The sequence below is a fragment of the Diplotaxodon limnothrissa genome, linkage group LG3 (genome assembly GCF_057381915.1).
Source record: "Diplotaxodon limnothrissa isolate DT_005_m linkage group LG3, D_limnothrissa_male_GT1.1, whole genome shotgun sequence".
NCBI lineage: Eukaryota > Metazoa > Chordata > Actinopteri > Cichliformes > Cichlidae > Diplotaxodon > Diplotaxodon limnothrissa.
In genome coordinates, this window is record NC_140598.1 from 43,957,719 (window position 1) to 43,982,707 (window position 24,989).

The window sequence follows — 24,989 nt, forward strand, 5'->3', positions numbered from 1 at the left end:
CCCCTTAAAGCTGTGAACTGCTACTTTGTGTCTATCAAACCTGTTTTGTTAATTGAAAACTTTGGCTGTGTCATGTGAAGGCTGTGTGCAGGCAGGAGTGGTAGTAGGAGGACCCAAAGTGCAGACACTCAGAGGCAAAACGCAAACTCAAAACAGCTTTAATGCTAAACTCAAAAGGGTAACAAAACTAGGAATACAAAATAAGCTTACACAGCAAGATGAGGGTAAATCACGACACAGCCAGATGAAAACACAGGGCTTAAATACACAGAGGGAGCAATCAGGGAATGAGTAACAGGAGGGAAACACAGCTGGGGCAAATCAGGCCTAACGAAACAGGGGAAGCAAAACCAGATACATTAACATAAGACATGGACCTTCAAAGCAAAACAGGAAACATAACACAGACTGAACAAAAGACACAGACTCACATGCAGGCACTACAGAGGGAACAGAGACGTGGGACCAGGGCAGACACAGACACGGAGATATAGCCGACAGGGGAGACAGCAACTAAGGATTACACAGAGACATAAACCATAAGACAGAACTCTAACAAAGAAACCAAAGACTGGAAATGATAAATAATATAATAAACTCAAAAACCCTGGGTCAACGACCCAGGCATCCTAACAGGCTGCTCTGCATCCAGTGCACTCTTATATACGCCATATATAACCAGCGAGGAGTCTTTTTTTCTATGAGTAAATATTTACAATTAGTTGAAAAGAAATTGGCCAAAACCAATTTTACGAATTTAGGCATTTAACAGAAATGGTGTTGTTTGTCTATTACTACTAAAGCATGCAACTCTGGAGCAGAAATTGTCGCCTCTTTGTCTCATTGTAGGTTTTTTCCTGATTTTTTTTAGCTGGATACATAGCCTCTTAAATATCACTTTGTCAGTAAATATTTAAGTTGTTTATAAAATATACTGCATGTTAAACAAACCCAAAGAGTAAAACTGCCCTTACATGACAGTGGCTTGTCTTTTTGCACTTTATCTGCATGTAACCTGATTGAAATTACACATAATCCTCCTACTTTCAGTTTTATTGAATGTGGTGGGGACTTTAGTTTGAAAGAGGTAGAAAACAAGGTAGATCAACTGACAGTATGAAAAAAAAACATCGGGAAAAAGAAACTTTCTCAGTCTGACAGATGACAGCCTGTGAATGAAAATATGGCAGCAGAGAGTCTGTCTGCCAAATTTCTCCAGGATGAGGGGATGTGACACTTAATAACAGCCTTTCTTATCGTACACGTATCATAGAGACACAGAGTGTTTCACGTGTGCTTCCTTCAACGTTCAGTTTACACAGATTTAAAAGGAGGCCCAAACTAAAATGAACTACCTTCACCTTCATTTCTTCCACTTTTTTTAATGAGCTGCTCTGAGCTGTACCGTTTCGTAGAACCTCCTATTACTCATTCGTCGCCCGCCCCAATCATTACCAGCAATATTCGAAAGTCCACTGGTTTTCAGTGTAAGCTGTGCCACTTTGAAGTTGAGTGGGGATCCTTTGCAGCGTTGACAGGCAACTAATTAAATCTGATCTGGAGTTCTCGTTTGATTCGCCGTTACTGTTAAGGGAAGATGAAGAAAACTAACGTTAAAGATATCGTTCTTTAGCTCTTTAGTGTCGATGGGGTCTTCGCGATGAAGCTGGCTGTATGTCTTAAATAGGCGTATAAAGAGGATCGAGTCAAACAGATAGACAACCTGTGAATCTGAAGCTGTAAGCTGTTAAACTGGTGCATTAACCTCCTGCCTCCTAAATCTCTCTTAAGAATCAGCTGTTAACAATGCTCAATTTTCCTTCTGTTAGTTAAAGAATAAAAATATTGTGTACTTTAAGTACAAACATGGTGCACGTTTGAACCCATGAAGCACATTTAATGAATATATTCTCTTTAAGAGCCTTTAAAATCTCATTCGACTGATCCTTAAAATGCTCTGCTACTCTGTTTGAGGACTCAAAGTGCTTTCTTACTACAAGCCTCATTCACCCACTCACAGTGCATTTTTTCTATGCCTAAGCATGTTTAACTTAACGTTTGCACACTCAGACTCCAGTAGATATATTGGAGGCAGCTTGGGGTTCAGTGTCTTTCCTGAGTACACTTTGACATGCAGACTGCTGCAGGTACTCGAACGACAACCTTCTAATTCGTAGACGTTACCCTCTACCCACTGAACACATGTACAGTTTATTGTATATCAGCATAACTTTACACATACAGCGAGCATAACGCCCAAGTGCGTATTTATAATACAAAGGCTTAGGCTTAACTTTCCATTAAGAAATGTTGAACTTTCCGTGTCAATTTGGTGTCCTGTGAGGTTACAGTGAAAAGCTCTGCATAAAACAATCCATGCAAATCCAGCATCTTGTTGCCCCATATGCACCAATCCATAGGTCAATGATACCTTGACTGCATATTTGCAGATCCAAAACAGTTTTACATTCATCAAAATGCAACATTTGTCCCCATTGGCGAATGAAGGAGAAATTGATATCCACAATAACAAGTCTGAACAAATGGTCTGTTTCATGAATGTGAATGAACGGAAATCAAATTTGTTCTGTAACTGTGAAATGAGAGATGTTGTTTTCTTTTCTCTTAAAATTAAACAGCACTGCTTTGCAGACTGAACGAAGAGAAGATTAGGCTAATATTTATACACCAAACACTTTGTCTTACACAGGAAGGCATTAATAATCAACAGTCTGAAACAGTCCTCCTAAGATACAATAAATAGCATTTGTCTTGAAAGTCAAACTAAGTTTTCCTTTCGTCCAATTCATTCCTACATTGATTGTGGGCCCTTTTTAAGATGCTTTGGACCGCATTTTTTCCATGTGTGCTGTAGATGCTTTAAAGGGTAATGCACATATATTAAAGGCAATGAGAATATGAGAGTCATGGGAATATGATTACTAGGAGTACTCTTTTAATATTGCTTCATATTCTACTGTTAATTAGAGCTGTTATTAAAAGAAAAGTAGTCAGTCTCTCACTTGGTTGTGGAAGATTTTGGCCCACTCTTCTTTCATTCATTGAGGTTTGCAGGCAACACAACACAGCTTTAGAGTCAGGTTGAAGTCTCGACTTTGACTGGTCCAGTAAACACTTCAGTAATTCTGTTGTAGATTTGCTGCTATGCTTCGGATCATTGCCCTTTTGCAAGACCAAGTTTCATCTGTCAGACACAAGGTTTCATGTTTGAAGAGAAAACTTTGGTATACAGAGGAGTTCATGGTCAGCACAATGGCCACAAGGTACCCAGGTCCTGTGGCTGTAACACAAACATAGATGATCAATTGTCCACCACCGTTCTTGACAGTTGGTATGAGGGTTTAGTGCTGATATGCTGTGTTGGTTTTCCCCAGACATCTCTACTGGTTGATTGATTCAATTCATCCATCCATTCGCTTCCGTTTATCCTTTTCAGGGTCGCGGGGGGCGCTGGAGCCTATCCCAGCTGTCATAGGGCGAGAGGCGGGGTACACCCTGGACAGGTCGCCAGTCTGTCGCAGGGCTAACACACAGGGACAGACAACCATTCACACTCACATTCACTCGCACATTCACACCTAATGGCAATTTGGCTTTTCCAATTAACCTATCCCCACAAGCTGCATGTCTTTGGACGGTGGGAGGAAGCCGGAGTACCCGGAGAGAACCCACACAAACACGGGGAGAACATGCAAACTCCACACAGAAAGACCCCGGCCTGATGGTGGAATTGAACTCAGGACCTTCTTGCTGTGCGGCAACAGTGCTAACCACCGTGCCACCGTGCTGCCTTGATTCAATTCAGTTCAGTTAAATTCCATTTTATTAATGTAGCGCCAAGGCAACAGTTGCTTCAACGTGCACATTGTTCCAGAAATCTTGTTCAGGATGTATGTTTGCACACCTAAGCTGTAGTGCCATGTTCTTTTTAACCTCCTAAGACCCGAACTCTTCCACGACATGGATTTTTAATTTCTCTTTGATATTTGGGCTGATTGGGACCTGATGAATGTAAAAACAAAGAATTACCAGATTTTATTTTTTACCTTGTTTTTTAAGAAAAATGAGAGCCACATATGAGGATATTCATTTAAACTTTTGATAGAACCATAGCAGTATAATGTCCTCGTAAGTGGATATCAGGCCCATGTAGAGCAAAATTGAGTATTTTGGTCTAAATAACCCAAAATGTGATGTCCACATATGTGGACGCCAGGTCCTAGGAGGTTAAAGAGAAGATGCTTTCAACTGGCAACCTTTGTGGAAAGGTATGCCTGGTAATGTATACACGAGGCCTGTTGAGTCTGAGATGTAGCTCTTTGGTGATTCAAGTCATTCGAGTTTCCATACATCAAGCCTAGATAGCGCAGCATGAGACTCTTAGTCCGATAGTTCGAGCCGCACGTTGGGCATTGGTGTTTAAAGGTCTGACGATGTGGTGAATATCCAAGGTGGTGTCAATGAATGCTGCAGTCCAGCAAACTGTAAGGGTGTGTTAAGTTTTTCACAAGGGTCCAGTGAAAACCTTCACATGAATGTATATCCTATAATAATAGGCCACGAGGTTTGCTATGTGACTTGTGTCAATTCTGCATAAGCATTAGATTATTTAGTACTGCATTAAAATATAAAATTATGCATTTGTATTATAGGCATCTTTTTTAAAAGTGAACAAACCGCAAACAAACCCTCATACCCGTGTGTTTGTGTTTCTGTGTGAAAGACATATTTGGTATTCTTCACCGGTAACCAAATCAATTAAATGCACATGTGCACCCCCAAAGAATTTAAGACTGCAGGTGCAACAAAGAGAATTTAAGTGTTTGATCTTTTCCCCGCATCGGAGGACGCCTTCAGGCTCACACGCAAACAGGTTTTCTCTACAAACATATTTAATGCTCCATCTCACAACGTCCACCTACACAAGAAAACGAATGCACACACCTACACGCATGTCTCCTCAACACCCAGCATGTTAAATTTGGTTGTCAGTGAAGCCCAAAAGGCATGCAGCTTTTTCTACCCTTTCAGTGTGTTGCTTTACTTTTTGCACCAAATAGTGACACCCCTTTCTTCAAACTGACTTCCGCAGATGCAGAGAGAGAGTGTCAAGGACACATCAGCAACTTCCAAGACGCCTGACGCAAGTCAAAAGGAGGACAGGTGCTTCTGAAGAGCCGAACTCTGAGGTGCAGTAAATATACTTCAAGGTTCTTGAAAGGTCCCTGGATGACAGGCAGATCTCTGCCAGAACATGTGTATGTGCTAGATGAGTGTGAGTGTGTGTGTGTGTGTGTGTGTGTGTGTGTGTGTGTGTGTGTGTGTGTGTGTGGTATTTAAAAAAAACAATCAAACAGCATTGTGCGTTCAGTGTTTCTCAGTTTAGAGGTCTCTAATGAACATTATTTCTCACAAGGCCTAGACATTTGGTGGCATCGCGCCGTGGCCCTACAGAAGTGTCAAGTTGAGTGGAACCACTAGAAATAATTCAGTGTACAGTCTGTGTGTTTGCATGTCCCAGTGGGACTGGAGTGTGTACGTTCAAGAGTGAACCTGCTGCGTTATAACAGGCTGCAGGATTAACCCACCTGACAGGCATTTGATCAGGTTTGTGGCCGTAGCCAAGTGAAATCAAGGGAATGTGTGACGCTCCATTAATCCATGTATTGGATCACACTGTGTATTTAGTCTGATGGTTTTTTTCTGTCACCAGTGTCACCATATATTGCAGCCAACTGGGCAGTAGCAGAAAATGAAATGATCATAAGGACTTATTGAAAACAAAGGTTAAAATTAGAGTTCATTCTGTTTTTTATAAATATACACTGGACAGTGCCGGCAACATATTTGATTCAGCTTCATGTCTCTTGTACTTCCAGTTGAGTGAGCATCCAATTCTTTCTGTGATAAAGGATCAAATCAACCATTTTACAATACGTTTACCAGACAACGACTAGCCTAGTTCCAGGCTCCTTTTTCTTCTTCTTTCAGCTGCTCTTCTCTATCTTCAAAATCCTTTGTCCAATATATCCACTATCTGTCCTCTACACATGTCCAAACCACATTAGCCTCTCTAACTTTGGCTCCAAACTGCTCCACCTGAGCAGTACCTCTGATGTACTCATTTCTAATCTGGTGAAAATCCTAGCATTTCCTCTTCTACTTTTATTCATTTATGGGGTTTTTTTAATCCTGTCCTGTCTGGCAGCTTTTGCAATCAGAATTATGATCTGAATACAGTGTTGTGCCAAATACATTTTGCTTTTCCAGGACCAGCTCTACAAATTCTTTGCAGGCTCCTCTTGTTCGGGGTTTATCTGTTTATTTCTTCATTTCTATTTGTGTTATTTCAGTGACTACATTATGGTGGTGTGTGTGTGTGTGTGGGGGGGGGGGGTAATAAAGGGATAGAGAACAAATAGAAATTTAAAACATATTGCCAACTGCTGCACCTGGAATGAAAAACAAACAAACAGCACTTACAACACAAAAACTACAAAATGCACAGGTGTATAAATCAACAACCATCTTGTGGGGTCTTTGTGTGTGAGTGTGAAAGAGAGAGAGAGTGTCAAGTGTGAGTGCGTGTGTCACAAAATATACTTTCAAATGAGCGTGATGCCTGAATAACAGCCTCTAGGAGCCAGAGGTAGATCTGGCAAAACCGGGCCATCCGCAGCCCCCAAGAGTACTGAGGACCTGAGGTCACAAATCTCGGTGATATCTGTGTACACGTCCCAGCAGGAGAAGGAGGGGGGTCCTAGATCGGGCACCCATGACCAAAGATTGGGAGCCCCAGAGGACAAGGTGAGACAGAGACACACAGTAAATGGACACACTGGTCTTGGTCTAAAACAAACTGCACCCAGAAACGGATGTCTCTTACCTGGACACCCCACCCAAAGGGCCTGTGGGCACGCATGAGTCCCCAAGGCACAGACAAGACTTCCCTGCTTTGACTGATGCACACTACACCGCAAGCCAGCCAAAGGGGTGCAGACCTACCCTGGGGAAGGAGGAATGCAGCCTGGGTTTCAGGCGACCAGGAACCCAGGCCCCAGACCCACTCAAAGGAGGCCAGCCTCCTGACCGGGGAACAGGACCCACTACCACAAGCACCCCTGGCCCCACACCCCGGCGCCCTAGACAGCACCCACCCCAGTCCCCACCGCCACTACCTGAGGCAGAGACCCTGTTCCTCCAAAACGGCAATCGCAGTTTTCCATCCCCCAGGAAGCCGCCAGACCCCAGTAGTCCCAGAGAACACGTTCATCCACCTGCAAGGCATACAGGCAAACGAGACTACAGCTGATCACCCTCACTAAGTAATGTAATTGATCAGTGGGAACCAGAGAGAAACAAATTTATCCATTTGGGTTTTTTGAGGAGGAAGACATTCTCTCCAAACTGAAGTAAATTTCTGTATTGATTAGTACATACTTTTTTTTTGGATTTCCGGTGCATGAGGATAGTCTTCTTAGCGATGCATTAGGAAGTGAGTATAAGTGATGTAAATACTTCTATATCTACTTCATTATGTCACCTAAGATGCACAGCTTGGGAGAGGTTGGGATATAACATCTGACACAAAAAACTAAGTGGTTAACTTTAGGCATCACCCACTTTTGAGTAAAATATGCTGCTGACAGCATTAACTCTCACGCTGAAGGTATCCATATCCATATTCCAATTCACTCCTACAATAAACCAGCGTGTCACTCCGGGGCTAGAAAGGACTCCTCGTGGGTAGAAGTGAGACTCTAGCAGCTCTAATGAAACAGCAGTGTCTGATGCCCCAGGAAAGAGAGCAGTCTGAATTTTCCATGGATGAGAAGGTGTGGACAAAGGTGGGCCTGGGGTCACTCGAAATGGGAGCAGTTAATGCAGCTGTGCCTGATGATGCACACCTTAGGCCTGGAGTTTGACTCAAGGCATGCATTATGTATTTGAACAATCTTGTATTTTAGTCAGCTTCCATTTCATGTTGTGGCTCACAAACCTGGTCCCAGCAGTTGAAAAGTCTACAGATCACAGCCAGTGAATGATAAAACAGACAAAAAAATGGCAAAAAAAAAATGGCAAAAAAAAACCCTATCAGAGACGGTCCAAAAAGACTAGAAAAGAAAAAAACAAGCAGTGTGACAAGATACCTGAGACATGCAAAATCAACACTGGCTCAGTTTCTCTCAGCAGAATTTGGAAAAGTACGTCAAATGAGACAAGAAACGCCCCTGCCGGGCCGTGACGCAGCTTTTAATATAATTGCAAATTACTGTAGGGATGCCATTCAAGCCCAGAGGTGGAGAATGAGTCACTCACGGCTTACTACCATGTTGCTATTAGCCTTCTGACCCTGCAGGTCAGGTGGGAGAACTCTTTCACACACACACACTGCGACACTTTCAGTCTCCTTTCCTTTTCCTCTCTTAGATGACGTCGCTTTAATGTGTTTCTTTCTCTGAAACACACACACACAGCATCTTGTTTGCTTATTTATTCATATATTCAAACCTGCTTGTATGCTTTTATGTGATAATGTTGCCCCAGAGGCCTGATTATACAGGCCTGTTAAAAGAGACTTCCTCCTCAATATACATGCCACACATAGACTGTAAACTGTCTATGTGTAAATGTTACCACGAAACACACATAAATTATACAGTTGTTCATGTGTGAATGCTCTAATGAAACCATTGCCTAAATCTGATATAGGACACTGTGAAACAATTGCGAGGTTTATTTGTAAGTCAATAAGAAAAGGGGGCAAAATATGGAAAAGCTTAAACCTTGTGGCATCAGTGTGACTCCAATCAGCTTTGTTTTGACCGTATTAAAGTTTCTATAAGCACAGACAAGTATAAGAATGATTATGACAGTTATTTTATATCAAGGTTGCTGTTTTCTCCTATTGTAGCAGCTCCTGGTGCATAATTAAAGTCTATCAGTGACAGAAACACCCACAGTGCTGCTCTCTCTGCACTGCTGGATTCATCATCCATCCTCCTCCACTAAAGGTTAGAGCGATGATACTGAACCTGTATTGAAAGATTCACAGGTCTGAGTGATAAAACAGCATGTACATTATATTCTTGTGGTGCTAGAACAGAGACATCGGATGAGAATCAATTTCAGTGCATTCAATTTCTAAGCACAAGCGCTGCAGTCCAAAAATGGCAAACTAAACAAACAAGCAAAGAGAAGGCACAGTTAAAAGTGTCTCTTTGTTACAACGTTAATATCGCGTGGTGGGATACTGATGCTGGTGTAACCCTTTTATTTCCATTTTTTTTAAAGCTGCCTTGATTTTTTCCCCCCCTAAAGGCAATCGATACCAAGTGGATAACAGCAACTTCCGTTCAGAGAGCGTCTGTTCAGTGGAGGTGGACTACAAAAGAGCTTGCTCACACTGACAGTAAAGTAGAGGGAATTAGTCTGTGTCACATAAGAGTGAAAAATAATTAATAATTTTTAGTTTTGTTCTCATTATTGTTGGAGAAGTTTTACTAACTGACAGGATTCAGCTAGCAAAACACTTTAAAATGCTAAACTCTGCAGCGTGGCTATGCCCACCACACTGACATCCACTCAGATCTCAGTGTCAACTTTAGCCTTCTTAAGGCCACGTTTACAAAACGGAGAAAAGTAGCACGTGAGCGCAAATAGTGCTCACAGGCGTGGTAAATTTTATGAGTGATGGGCAAATGTTGTTTTCCAAACACAGACGCAGTCAATTTATTTTAATGTGAAGCGCAATAAAATAAGACATGCTTCTGTCAACATTAAATATTTGTGCAGTAAAACGGGTGTCGCAAGCGTTTGTAAATCAGCTTTCACGCTTGATTTAAACATTCGCCTCGCTATATTGTGCGCCTTAAGAAAGGAACTTGCAGATATACATATAGGTCATTCCATCCTAATTTTTAGAGCATTTCTAGCTTCACCATCTTCGATTCACATAAGGCAATGTTTGAGCATCGATGTCTCAAAGCCCAAAATTTTCCCTGGTCCATCACGATGAACAGGTTCTGTAACTTAGACAGATATATACAAAAATGTAGGACAAGTGTTACCAGAAAAGCCAAAATATCAGTAGATACTCTAATCCAAATAGAAGAAGGGTCTGGAGCTTTCAGATGGTACTCTAACTGTACCATAATATTAAATATGTGTATATTGTTATTGGTGTTTTTGATTTTTGTTGGGGTTTTCTCTCTATTACTGTTGGGTATAAGCATCTTGAGACGACTGTTATTGTGATTTAGTGCTATATAAATAAACTTGAAATGAAATGAAATGAAATTAACATTTCAAGGTTTTTGTTTTTAATAGTCTTTGAGATTTTTAAGTTCATGTGCAAAAGAAAAGGCCATCACAACCACAATCCAATTGCAGACTGGCTCAGTCATATTGCCACTTTATCGCTGCCTTCATGCACCAAAGTTGTGAGTGACTGTGTAGTAACTGTGAGTGGTGACAGATCTGGTCCCTGTCTTTGAAGCAAATGTGATTTGGCTGTTCACTGAACACAATATGCAATAAGGTTAGTGGTGCCATAGTCTCCAACCAGCATAGTGGGAAGAGGACTGTTTGTATAGATGGACAGATGAATGGATGCTCTAATTGTTAACAGCATTTAGTATTCCTAATAAAAAAAATAAGAAATAAAGCATTCTCTCATAATTTTGAGATCGATGCCACTAATCTGTTGATAGTAGCGGCCGTTTAATTACATGATGATCCGCAGGAATGCTCAGCATCTTTTTCATGACGAAACTCTTTGAGATACATCGAGACAAGATGCTTGCTCATCATTGGATTTTCCTATTTGATGTTGCAGCATCTTAACCTACAAATAAATAAAGTAGCTTGAGGTGAGAGTTGTTGTGAAGTTGAAGTAAATAAACTGAACTGATGTAACTTTTCAAGCAGAAGAGAAAAAAAACCTCACTCTTTGCAGGAGGCAAAATAATTTTTCTAAATACGTTTCTGACGCTGACTCAGTCCGAGTCGCCCACATGATGTACGTCTGGAGCAGAACCTCCGCCGTGCATTTTACTGGAAGGCATCTGGGAAGTCTTGAGTCATCAGGTGAAAGGATGGGCTGGGGTGGCAAAGGGCGGCTGTGAGATGGAGTTCAGAGAAAAGCTTGTTTGTGAATGAGATTGACTCTCTGATCGTACTAATGAGACGAGGAGGGAGCTGTAATGTGTCTTATTGGTGTCTCCTGAATAACAAGCGCAAGAAAACCCATTTTTCCTCATCATGTCTGCACATGGAGTGCAGCCAACGACAAGTTTCAGTCAAAGTATCCTTTAGAGTAATGTGTGCACTTGTGAGAAGTCATTTTCTCAGAAAACAGAGACTCTAGTATGAATATGCAGTCGATGGTAAATGGCCTGTATTTGTATAGCGCTTTTACTAGTCCTTAAGGACCCCAAAGCGCTTTACATATCCAGTCATCCACCCATTCACACACACATTCACACACTGGTGATGGCAAGCTGCATTGTAGCCACAGCCACCCTGGGGCGCACTGACATTGCTGTCCTCTGGTAATATAATTCCCGTGAAAAATATTAAAAAACTGTCAGCCAGATAAATTCACTCCAAAAGTCCCACCGAGTATCTGCTTCTGTTCACTTAGGCTCTCAACCAATAAAGAGCCAGAAGTTCACAGTGTTTACAGCTTGGCCCAAAGGGGAATGCGTCACTTATATTGTATAAAACACTCACTGTCACTTTGTTTATGATTGCTTTTATAAGGTGAAGCCAAAATATAGATTTGCCAATACTAATATGTGCTGATATAGCACTTTATATCCTTTGTGTTTCTAACAAGGAGGAAGTTAAAAGGGCTTTTCCTACCTGTTCAGCTGACACAGCTGGTTTGTTTCAAAAGAAAGGAGGCACAATATTCTTTTAAAAACCTTTTGTAAACTCATTCTTGCAGAAAGCAACAGAATGTGATGAAATAACTTATTGTGATTGCTATAACTGGAGTTGATGCTTCAGGCCTGAAACGACAAAGTGCAAAGTGCCATCGTGGCTGTGAGTGGATGTCTTCACATAAAAAGTAAATATAGGGTTGGTTTTCTTACAGCAGAAAAGTATGCAACATGGAGAGGCACTACTGGGCAATATATTTGCAGTGGAGTTTAACATAGCACACTGCCACGAGTCAAAAATAGGGGAAAATGCGATGTTCAAACTGGCTCCTGCACAGCTTCATTTTCTTGGTCCAGTTGTATTATTTATTACCGTAGACTGCTATGATGGCTTTGGGTTTAATTATAGGGATCTCTTTGTGAATACAGGTACAAAACGAGACAGACTGTTAAAAGTTTACTTTTAACAAGGATAGACCGTCCTTGACTGTCTCTGCAAACTGAGTGCTATACTTCTATTCTTTCCAATTAGTCTGAGAGTTTTCATCCTCCGCTCAGAACATGAGGAAATTTATCTCTCCTCCTGTCAGAGTGTACTCGCTGTTAGTGAAGAATGAGTGTTGCAACTGCAGCGAGTTGTGTTTGTTAATATACACATTTTGTTTCTTGCACCTGTTTGCCTGCTTGTTAGCACAAGTATCTAATTAGCTAGTCACGTGGCAGCAAGTCAGTTTAGACATCTAGACGTAGTCGAGACAAGCTGCGAAAACCGAGCATCAGAATGCGGAAGAAAGGTGATGCAAGAGAAAATATCCAGTTCGTGGCAGTCCTCTGGGTGAAAATGACTTGTTGATGTCACAGGGTAGAGGAGAATGGCCAGACTCCTTTGAGCATATAGGAAGGCAACAGCAACTCAAATAACTACTCATTACAACCAAGGTATGCAGAAGAGCATCTCTGATTCCAAGGCAGCAGAAGAGCACATCGGGTGTATCTCCTGTCAGTGAAGAATGGGAAAGTGAGGCTACAGTTCACAAAGACTCTGCCAAAATTGGACAATGTAAAACGTGAATACCATTATGCGGTCTGATGAGATTTCAGTTTCTGCTGTGACATTTAGAATTTGAACGAAACAACATGAAACCTTTCAACTTGTTATCATGACAAAGTGTGTAATACACATGCTGGTCCACTTTAGGGTTGCCAACTGTCCCGTTTTATCTGGGACGTCCTGTATAATGAGCAAAATTGGTGCATTGCTTATTTAACCCTTTAAAGCCGGTCGGAGCGGGCACTCCCCGTTTTGCGTAACTATTTTTAAATCCTGGAAGATCTGCAACCAGGTAAGCTAGCGCAATCATTTTTTTGCATATGAAACCGGAGGAGTTGTACTTACATCTTATGCCATCAGCTTGTCACAGTTTCCTTCCACATAAAGCTTTGCAAAAACTGTATAAAAAGCGCTTGCAGCAACAAAAACATAATATTCCAGAAACACGCTTTGCCGATCCGATCAGCTGTTCATAACACTTCATACGTCCATCAGCGTGAACTTTCCGCATGTCTGCCATGTCCTGCCCGAAACCGAAAGTGACGTCATTTTGCGGAAATGTAGTTTTTTACTATCAGGGACTTATGAGCCTATACTTGTGTTTTTAAAAGTTATGTTTGACTTTATGACTTTCTGTGTCGTTTCTGGGATGCTGAGGACTCATATTGCACTGCTGGAAATAGTTTATTTTGATACATATGCTACTTTTTTTTTTTTTTTTTTTTTTTGCAAATTTGCATTATAATATGTATTTTCGTTTTTCCTGCAGTATACAAAAATTGGTGTATTTCAAAAATAAAACTATGAAGACACTCAAAATAAATTTCCTGTGGTAGGAAACTATTTTGTGCAACTTTTTTGTATTTACAGTTTTGAGGAATAAGCCTCTTAAATTTCTCTAACTAGAAATATATGTTAAAAAACAAAAACAATTTTACATTTGTTTGTAGTTTATTGCACTTTTTTGCAATTTATGTAATTACTATGCACTTAATGCATGCATATTATTAAAATTTGGGCTATAATGGTTGTATTGATGTATAGCAACTTGAAATGTTCCCAAAAATGGCACTACAGCATGTAAAAATATAATATAAGCTCTGGCGGACTTGGTTCTATGGTAGGTCTTAAAGGGTTAACTTAAATGTTACAAATATTGACCGTTGTGTCTCACTTTCTGACCAACAGATGGCTCTCTTACAGTCATCAGTGACTGCCCATCACTCACACCAGATGTGAGGAGGAATAGGTGATTTGTAAAAATAAGGTGCTGTTTGGTATGCGTAGCATAATAAACTGGTAAATGAAGTCTGTAGTTACAGTATGTTATTTAAATAATTTTTCAAAGGAAATGCTAATGTGATTTATGTTTTTCTTTATTGTTTTATGTGAGGTATTGATTAAACTGAATACCAATATTTTACGGCATTTTTTTTATAAGAATATTTAAATACAGTGCATATTTACACTATGCCCAACTGGCTGTGCATTGTGCTTCTGACATGCCAGAGTGTCCCTTATTTGATAGTTAAAAAGTTGGCAACCACTAGTAGCCATTTCACCATGTTCATTTCACACTTTCCCTCTACAAAACAAGAAATGGACAGGCATGCAGAAGTTACAGTAAGCTGCAGTAACAGCAGTGGGAGATCTTTTATTTCAAGCCAACATGAAAATAATCACAGGAAAGTGCTTAATAAGACAATAATAACACATTTACACAGAGATACAGCTGCCTAGCTTAATCATTTGCGGCAATTAAAGACCGCAAACAATAGTGCATGCTTGTCCATTTCACGTGGACACGGTGGACCAGCGTGTCTGTTACACGTTTTGCCGTGATACTGGATTGAATGGTTTAGGCTGGTGGTGCTGTAATGGTGTGGGGGATATTTTCTTGGCGCACTTCAAGCCCCTTAGTATCAACAGAGTATTACTGAGAAAAAACTTGAAATCATCAATAAAATCATCTCAAACTATTTTTTGAACATGAAGAAGACACTGTGTCCTGTGCAGTCGCCAGTCCTCTATCCAATGGAGCACCTTTGGGATGTGGTAGAACGGGAGATTCACATCACAGATGTAGTACCAACAAATCTGCAGCAACTGTGTGACACTATCATGTCAATATGGACCAAAATCTGAGGAATGTTTCAAGCAACTTGTTAAAGTTATTCTATGAAGAATTAAGACAGTTCTGAAGGAAAAAGGCAATAACATAATAACAGTATTTATATATTTGGGGCTTCAAAACAAGATCAAGATGTATCATCACGTCTCAGTCATGAAAGGACGTCTTGGATAAATAGAGTGCATAAGGTGTACTGGACTGCTGTACTGTACTAAAAAAACCTGGTTCGGTTATATACAGGAGGCAGAATAAAGAGGTCATCATTTGGCAGTTTTGCTCCTCACTGCACAGCAATGGTCACACTGAACATTTTTTTATAAAGCGAGACACAAATGAGCTCGGGCTCTCACCATGGAACACCACAAGCTCATTAAAGGAAAGTACTGTCACAGGGCTTGTTAAAAAAAGTAAGTACAGTGTTGCACTTGTCCCTTTTTGTAGGCTCATAGTGCATCATAAGAGGTGAAACTAGCAGAGAGGACTGATGAAAGCGCTATCTCCATTGGCTTCATTAAGCAATTTAAAGTTCAGGGTTTCCAAAGACGTGAGTTACTCAGGAGAAAATTCCACAGTGGATTTAATCTTCTAGGCATGCACAGAACATGTATATGCTAGAATATTATATACAAGGCTTTTCTCAGGAGTCATCCAATCTCATTCAAACCATTTCAGATCCTGATGAAGGATTTCTTAAGCAGATTCAGCTACAATATGCATCAGACTGTTTCGTGTGTACACATGGGCACATTTTTCTACCTTTTATATCACAACTTCTAAATTTCTTTTGTTCCTCACAGTCCATGAACATGTGCCCAGTCTAGAACAGGCTCCAAGTGTTTTCAACAAAAATGTTACAAAATTATTTTCTGATCCCCATGAACAGAACAGAGAAAACCCGACTCAGAAGTGGTCAAAACATTTATAATTCTTTATTCAATCATCTTCCGGAAGAGAGAGCCCTGCACAGCCCAAAGCCAGTTGCAGGATCTCCAACATTAGAAGCTAAAAATGTGTCTCATATAGGTGTTATTTTGGTACTTTAAACGTCACACACAGCCTCGATACAAACAACTCCTTATATGTTACTAGTTCCTCTTTTTCTGTCTGGTTTCCTGTATTTAATAATATGCTTGCACAGAACCACCTCAACTGGCTCCTTTCGATGTGGAGGAGCAGCGGCTCCACTCTGAGCCCTTCCTGGATGGCCAAACTTCTCACCCTACCTCTAAGGGAGAGGCCAGCCCCCCTTCGGAGGAAGCCCATTTGTGCTGGTTTATCCAACCAACAGATTTTTTTATACGGGCCATTTTTCATCAGAATGCGTACAACTTTATCACCTGTACCACATAGTTTTTATTATGTTTTCAGAGTTAATGCACTGACTGTGAACTACGACTCTCCAGGTCTTGAGTCTGGCTTGTGAAGTTTGTTGCATGACATTTCCTGTCTCTTTTCTGTCTCCCATCACCTTTCCATTTTCGAAGTATAAAATGTGTAAAATTCCCACAAGCAAACTGACCTCAGGGGCTTGCGCAGAGAAGTGATTGAGAAAACTCCTCTTTTTATTTGACAAGTTCTCTTTCAAAAGATGTAAAGCATATAGTATCTGCTTGACATCCCTGAATAAATCCCGCATTATAAAGCACCGCGGCCCCTCCTTGTCACAGACACTTCTGCCTTTTACTTGTCAGCGGCCGGTAGGGTCAGTTTAATTTGTTAGTCCATCAACTCATTGATTAGCCTCCAGTGCCCACCAATGAAACGGTGTGTTGAGGCCTCCTCATTGTGCATGCTGTGTGTATTTCTGTATGTACCACACAGCGCCTGCAATGTGGAGGCTGAGGTGCACGGAAACAACTCACAAATATTTTTTGCAAGAATGTGTGGCTTTCAAGGAGAGGTCAGCCAAAGAATATAATAGGATTTACACACATTCCTACCACTCATACTGTATTTACATGCACACAAACAAGGTATAAGAAAAATTTTATACACCTTCACACACAGAGGTACCCCATGCACAGAACATTAGGTTCTTAATTTTCCCAGTCAGTCATGCAGATTTTACTTTGTCTGTAGGTCAACACTGTGCTCCTCTCTACCTGCAACCTTTCTACAAGCAGGTGGTCTCAGTGACACGTCCGTTCCCTTGTGCAATCAAAATAAAATAAAAAACCTGAAGCTATCTTGTGCTTATTATCTACTGCAGCACTCCTGCACTGCAGTGGTACCCAGGCGCTCTAGCAGCATAATGACCCGTGTAAGATCCTGGTTTAGTGCGACACAGATGACAAGATACACAAAGGAAGGCGGAGCAAAAACGCACACATATGCACACACATTATACCAATTTGCTTCCTGTTCCCATTAGGTTGGTACAGTAATGCTACAGGCACCAAAAGATGTCAACTAATCTGTGAGGCTTGGCTTGATGTTGCATCGAAGAGATTTCGAGCCCCGCATGCTGTTCTGCACAATGAGTCCCCTCGCAATTATGGGAATTGCTACCTTTTACCACGCAGGGTGTTTTACCGCCTCATTCTCAGTTTTTTTTTTTTCTTCCATTTTTACAAATCTCTTCGGTCTCACTGCCAACGCTGCCCATTTAATCAGGTACATGCTTATTAGCTTAGTGTATGGGGCTATATCCAATCCCACAGTGAGCATGGCGGGGTAATTAGCTGGAGGCTAATAGGCATAGCAATGGGACGACAGAGATATGTGTGGACCTGTGGCCAGTTCCAGACAGTTGTTTGTCTCTGATGGGTTGCAATGATCTTGTCAGAGTATGTGAAAGGAAATGGGAAAGAGAATAGGAGATTATTATGCCTGGAAGGATTCAAGTGATTGAAGGGAGGGGGGGGAAAGAAGGAGCGCATAGCTTGATGTGATGATGTGCACGTCTGGGACTCTTGTTGAGGCTGTGTTTGGTAGATAGAGCGACTCTCTCGTCTTCTTTAGTGCACCTTATTGCTTATATACAGGAGCACAATCAACATTGCAGTAGCAATATACTGCATGCAAACAGTTGGCATCTGTCAAAGTCTGCTGTTGCATGACATTTGCACTCTTTACTTAAAATATGCCAGATGCTGATGTGCAGGATGTGCAGATGAAGAATGTGCTGAAGGCGGGCAGAAATTCATTGCTAACAAATATGAAAATACACGATTTAGTCATTATTGATTAATTATAAAGTGTAACTAGAGACTCTGCATTCTTGTTACGTCCATTATGGGTAGAGCTTCTTGATTAACTTTTCATTCGAAGCCATTTGTCTCCTCTGGAATCATCCGCTATAGATTCTCAATCTGAAACTCATAAAGTAAAACTTCTCAGCACATGAGCTGCTTTATCTTAAAATCGTAATTTTTTTTTTCCTTTTAAAGGAAAATCAGCCACTGCCTTTAGAAAATTTAACAGATTAGTAGAGGAAACAGCTCATTATGCAGTATAAATTAGTTTTTTGGGTCGTTAGTTCATGAGTCATTTCGATCATACTGTACTGTGCAAAATTTATTTTGGTGCTCAATTTTTTAAAGTGGTTTTCAGCTGTAGTTTTCAGGGCTTTCTGAAGCTCTTTCAAAGTAGTTTTTTGGACATTGTCTACTTTTCATTCATTATCGGTCCAGTCCTTGTACCATTCTATGCAATTCAAGACAATGGAGCACAATTTGGAAAAAGTCTGAAAGTGTCTGATTGTCAATAGCTTAATTTTTCAGCATGATAATGATCCCAGACACTGCCAATGCAGTAAAAGCAAACCTGGATAGAAAACACACAGTAAAACACCATCAGTCATATACTGTATTGGCCTCCCCAAGCCAATCCTCAACATTATTGAAGCAGTGTGGGATCATGTAAAGGCAGCCAGCATCCATAGAAGACCTTTGAATGTCGTTCAAGAAGCCTGGAGAAATACTTCTGAAGACTACTTCAGAAATAAGATTATTTAAGTGGGGTTTTCCAACAGAAGCAGCAGGATCCCACAGCGGGTGCCCCTCTAAAAGCTTTGTCTGCTGGGAGATTCTGGCAGAACTCTCAGAGAAAGAGACACTTGACACATGTAGTGGATGTTGCTTGTTTTATTTTGGTGTTCACAGTAGGGTGATGTCATGTTCACCAAGAAGAAAAAAGCCCTTCCTCACAGTGAAAGGAACAGGTATAATATGGATAACAAGTCTTAGTCCATCTGGATAGGATGTATTTAGAATCAGTGGACAAAAAACTCAGTAAAAGGAAAAATAATTTCAGTATGTGGGATGGAAGCTACTGATGATAAGAGGACTGATAAAAGCTAGAAGTATTGATATGTGGGATGCATAAGTAGGTAGCAAGCAGCTGTTTTTGAAGCAGCACATCTAGAGAGAGAAAAGAAAAGCTAACAAGGCAGCCAGGCTGATTTTGCATCTAACCGAAGCAATGTATTCTGCATGGGGGCTGATGTATTGACAGATGTCAGAGAACTCCGGGTAGAGTCTCACTTTTGCAGATGGTTGATCCCATTTTTTCTGGCATGCATCAGAAGTGGGCACGCTTCAGAGTTTCACTTTGCAGTGCGTTACACAAAGATATCCAGCAAGTGTTCTTTGGAGAGACTAAAGGCTGATCTCTCTCTCTGTGCAAATGTAAATTTAATCCACCTGCCATTTTTTCCACAGTCGAATCGCGCATGGAATAGAAAGCGCCACAGCCTGATTTGAACTCCATCCATTTTGCCTTCTTTCTTTCTTGTTTTTTTTCCTTTTCTTAAGTGCGTTTTCACATTGCTTGTTTAAGTACGGAGAGTGAGCTAGAAGAAAGTGTTGAGACTGGGGACGCACTCAGTCATTTTAGCTTGGGGCAAGTCCAAACTTGGCCTTGTGTAAGGAGGGCGAACGCACCATAACACACATCTCTCGCCCACACATACACAGCCTGCGGACTTGTACGTACGCTTCAAACAGATATGCACGCAGAAAAACGTGCGTGCAAATATGCATTTGGGTCCCGAAGAGACAAGATGCACATTCATACACATGTATACAAATTATTCATGTATTGGCTCACTCAGTTTGTGGAAATACTCTTGGACCGGCCAGGCCCACGCTTCATTTAACTCATCTGAATGAGTTATTGGCTGTGTAAATGGACGGCACTGTCACCTTTTAAACAGACTGTGGAAGGTGTTTCACAGAGGAGGATACACTACATTACACACCAGTCCGACATCGATTAGACTTCATTAGTGCCATAAACCAAACATGTCACACATTATGTCAGCGCTTGTTCCTCATGTGGGTTCCTCACATTACGAGTGTTATTTTAAGGCTTCAGTAGGCTTCGGCTGCGGGGAAGTGTGCTCCACTGTTGCTGGGATTATCATTTGTTATCCCTCTTCATAGTGACAGGTTTTTAACCACTATCCTCAGGGGTAATCTTTCTTCTTCAAACACGGTAACTCTTTACGAACTCCTTGGCCATCTCAGTAAGACTATATTATGAAAATTATCTAAACAAATAGGCATTTGTTAAAGTTTTGACTTCAGTGATTTGATGTATAGAATCACCAGTCGCATCTTACTAAAAGTGTTTCAAAGGTTTTCTGACTTTGCCTCAAAAATATGGTTTAAAGCATTGGTGTCAAGCGTAAGGCCCGTGGGCCAAAATCAGTCCTGCAAGGGCTCCAACCTGGTCCACTTGATGGCTTTGAAAAATCATGCTAAATAACAGATAAGTAAATAAATGACATAAATGTTCCTGTTGTTTTACTGTATACCGTATGATTTTCTTTAACAGTGGCTCTACAGTTAAACGTTTTCTTGAATTAACATAAACTTAATGTTTTATAATTACAGGACAGTATAGGCAATGAGCTACGAGAACTTTCTCTGTAACTTTACACAATTTCTCACAATATAAGCTCAAAGAATTGCAGTGACAGATTTCGTGCATTTGTTACAGCAGCATCTCTTTATCATGTATAAAGACTTAGATGGGCTGTTGAAATTGAAACTCTTTTCCCTACACTGAGATATCTGAGAGACTAAATGTGTAGTTAAACTTCTTTAGACTGACAGAAAGGAGATTTTGGCTACGTCCACACTCGCCCGGATAGATCTGAAAATGCTCCGCATCCACACTAGTGTTTTCAGTCGTTTTCACAGAGTTGTGCGTCCACATTGAAACGGCCGAAAATGCTGAGGTTCCAGTACTGCGCATGCGTGAAACACAAGAAGATTCGACCTGCCTCATTTCTGTCTGCTGTTTATTTACTTTCCGGCTCTTTGAAAAGTCGTGGAAAAATGTCGAGAAAAGCACCGAGTTTTTTAAATAGACTTTCACTAGCTGGGCCCATGTTCTCATTTTAGGTTTGACAGTGTTTTAGTAGGTAAAAGTGAATGTTTTGACATGAATTGAGCTGCGGTTTGGGGAAGGCCTTGAAGGGCACTGGCGACGGCTCCCGGGCATGGCAGATCCCCGTGTACTAAATAGAAGTGAAGAAGTTAAAGAATTGAGAACAAGGAGGGAGGGTGGGGCACGTAAACGAGAATGATCAGCTTGCAGAACTGAGGGAACCTGTATAGATGACAGCCGGAAGGAGCGTGTTTGAAGGCGTCGTCCTGCTTCCAATACATAATCTGCAAAACAATGAGGTGGAGTTGTTGCTGCAAGTAACACAAAAGTACAAAGTTGAGAGTGAGTGAGAATTAAAGAATTCAAAGAAAAGCTATCTGGAGCATGTACAGACTGATATTAATCTTTAATAGGGCTGTCAAAACTGAGAGCAAACAAAACAACTGCTGTATAATGCCCTCCGCTATCTTTCTTTAATCGGTCACATGACTGCACCACATGACTAAAATGCATCATCGTTTTCAAAAGTCTCCGTTTTCGCTGTCCACTCTGTGGCGTGAAAGCACCCTGTTCAAATGTATTCCTTTTCGAGAGCATTTTCAAAACGCTGCGTTTTCCTTCGGGGAAACGAAAACATATTAGTGTGGGCGTAGCCTTCAATTGGTCCGGCCTACTTAAGGTCAAAGTAGGCTGCTCCAAAAAAAGCCTTTATTTGTCAGTTGCAGGTCTTTTGCCCACAACCGAGATGACAGACCTTGCCGACCGTACATATAATACAAACATCACATTGGGGAGACAGGTCAGGCTAGGTAGCGAGGAAAAAAAAAACATTGAAATGTGTAACACAGAAGGATAATACAGGAATGCACAGGTATCAACACACCATAACACAATAAACACAGCATGGGATAGTGTTCCAGTGCGTACATCTGATCTGGGACCGCTGCAATCTTCGACTGCGCCTCCAACTGATCCGATGTCCACATCATGGGGGAGGTAAGCGTTGGAGGTGGCGTTGGATAGGGAGGGTGATGCGTCAGTGAGTGCTTATCAGTATATATATGTGTGTGCGTGTCTATAGTTCAGCTGAGACAGTGTCCTTCGCCCCGCCAGGCTAAGTAAACAGTCTTCCAGCCAACCCAGGTGGCCTTGCATGGAATGGGAAGGAACAGACTCAACACAGTCGTTATCAGGGAGTTTTTGTTCGGCTCCAGCCTTGAGCCCACGGCTGGCGCCGAAGGGGTAGCCGCATTATGATGGTGATTTTTCTTTTGCAAACAACTCGTGAGAAGTTCAAGCTGTTTTTAACACGCCGACACTGGTCTGTCAATCTCCCGTTAATAGCTGCGAGTTTCTCCGTGATGTTATTAGCCGTCGATTCTGTGGTCTTGTCACTCTTTTGCTCACAGAGCAGATTCTGAGACCTCGCGACCGCAGCCAACTGATCCGAGATGTAATCCAGCTTCCGCCCAGAGATGTTGTTCTGAGTTGATTCTTTCCTGATGTAATCCAACATACATACGCTCAGAGGTCTTATTCTGAGCATTCACTGCAGTCGTAAGCGCCTCCAAGCTCTTAACCATGCTGCCTTCAGTGAGCCCTTTCTGAGAAGTCGCACCTGTCGTTCCAATCCCAGCGGGCAGCCTTGTGGGGGTTTGAACAGGTTTCCGCTCTCTTAATTCTCCGATAAGCCAGGGCCAAGCCAGCTCCGATCAGCAAGAACCCTGTTATCATGGTTCCGAATAGGTAGATATCTTCAGCGTCCTCGATCGACAGTCCCGCCAGGCACACGATCCTCTGCCACCCGTCCATCGTGTATCCGGCAGGGAAAGTCCCTCCAGGGCACTCGGGTTCTCCCGAGCCCAGACTTCTCGTTAAAGGGTGTCAATAGCATTCAGAGACCAGTTGATCAAATCCATAAATGATGTATGAACGATGTAACACAAGAAAACCGATGTTTTCTATGAACAGGTACACTCACCACCACACTGCTGAAACTATCATGAGTCTCTACAGCGCACATGATCTATGTCAGCGCATCCATACAGCTCATAAAGATGCACTGAGCCCGCTAAACACAGTTTTCAGCGAAGGTTTCAGTCAACATACAACATGACATACAGTATTTTTGTATTCATGCACATCAGCTTATAAGATGATGGCAACTAGAATTCAAAGTCTTTACCTTGCAGCTACAGACTGGTTTCTTTACTGAATTACTTGAAAGGTGAAACAGGTTAAGTTTTGTAATTCTGCTGAGAAAACTTCTGTAGTTGTAATTCTGCAGTTCTGCCTTTACCTGCCGTTTCTGTCATATAACAAATGTTATCTGACTCATCGCAGTTCAGAGCAGATCAAAGAAACAAAAGCTGTTCATCATTTCCTTAGTTCTAAACTTATTTCTTCCAGTCGTTGGATGACTGATGCTGTCAAATTGTGTTTTTACTTAATAGTAATAATCCTCTAAATGGGAGCTGGTGGCTCAGTTGTTTGAACCCCACAATCGGACGAGTCTGCGAGCTTCTGCGGTGTATGGCAGGGGCCCAGTGGGAAATTAAATCTTAACCCTGGCTATGTTTGTTTTATGACCTTTTGTTCAAGCCAGCAGAACAGCACAAAGAAAGAACTGAACAGCCCAAAACACTACCCTCCCCCTCACCTTTGGCTCCGCTGAACCTTTTATTAGACATTGCAGTGAGAGGTACAATAAAATCTGTGAGAAAGGAAGAGGCCAGGGTCTATCGATAAGACTCTATAGAACCTGGTGAGTAAATTAATCCTAATCCGATTCACAGCATAGTCAGAGACTGTTCGGACTACAGGCAGGTGTCTAAATATGCACAGAAACTTTAATTCTCCTTTCTTTGACAGTAAATTTCTCTCATTTGTTCTGATTATGTGTTCTTTGGCTTTGATTTGAATTCAGACAAAAAGACTAAGATTAATTAAAGCTGCTTTTACTTGGATTTGTTAACTTAGCATAACTAATCCCTTCTCTGACCTTTCTTCTCTCTACCCAAACCAGTTCAAAGCAGAAACTATTAGGACTCTCTGGCATTTTTAATGTCCAATATTTTACAAGTATATTGTTAAACTCATGAAAGCTAAACCTGAACAAAATTAAATGCATGCCTAGGAGAATTTTCAATCTGTAAAGGACTTATTAACGGAATTTAATCTTATGATATTACAATATTTTGTGCAGTTGAAGAAATCCAGACAGCTTGCATGATGTTGTTCTCATTCTAAACATTTATACTACTAAGTTCAACCAACTGTTGATGTCTCACCACCAGTGAGGTGCGCTGCAGTCAACCACTAATAGTTAGGTGTCGAAAAAAAACAGTTATCTCTGTGCAGTCTGTATTTATGCACCTTCACTGAAATGCTCACCTAATGCTACAAGCCGATGTTAGAAGAACTGGGAAGTGCACAAGAAACTCAAAAGGCACCAAAACACCTTGAGCTAGTTTCATGTTCAGAAATTGCTCAATTTAACGACAATTTCCATCACTGCACCCCACGTTGTTGAGTTGGAGTTTGTATGTTGTCCAACAGTACAACG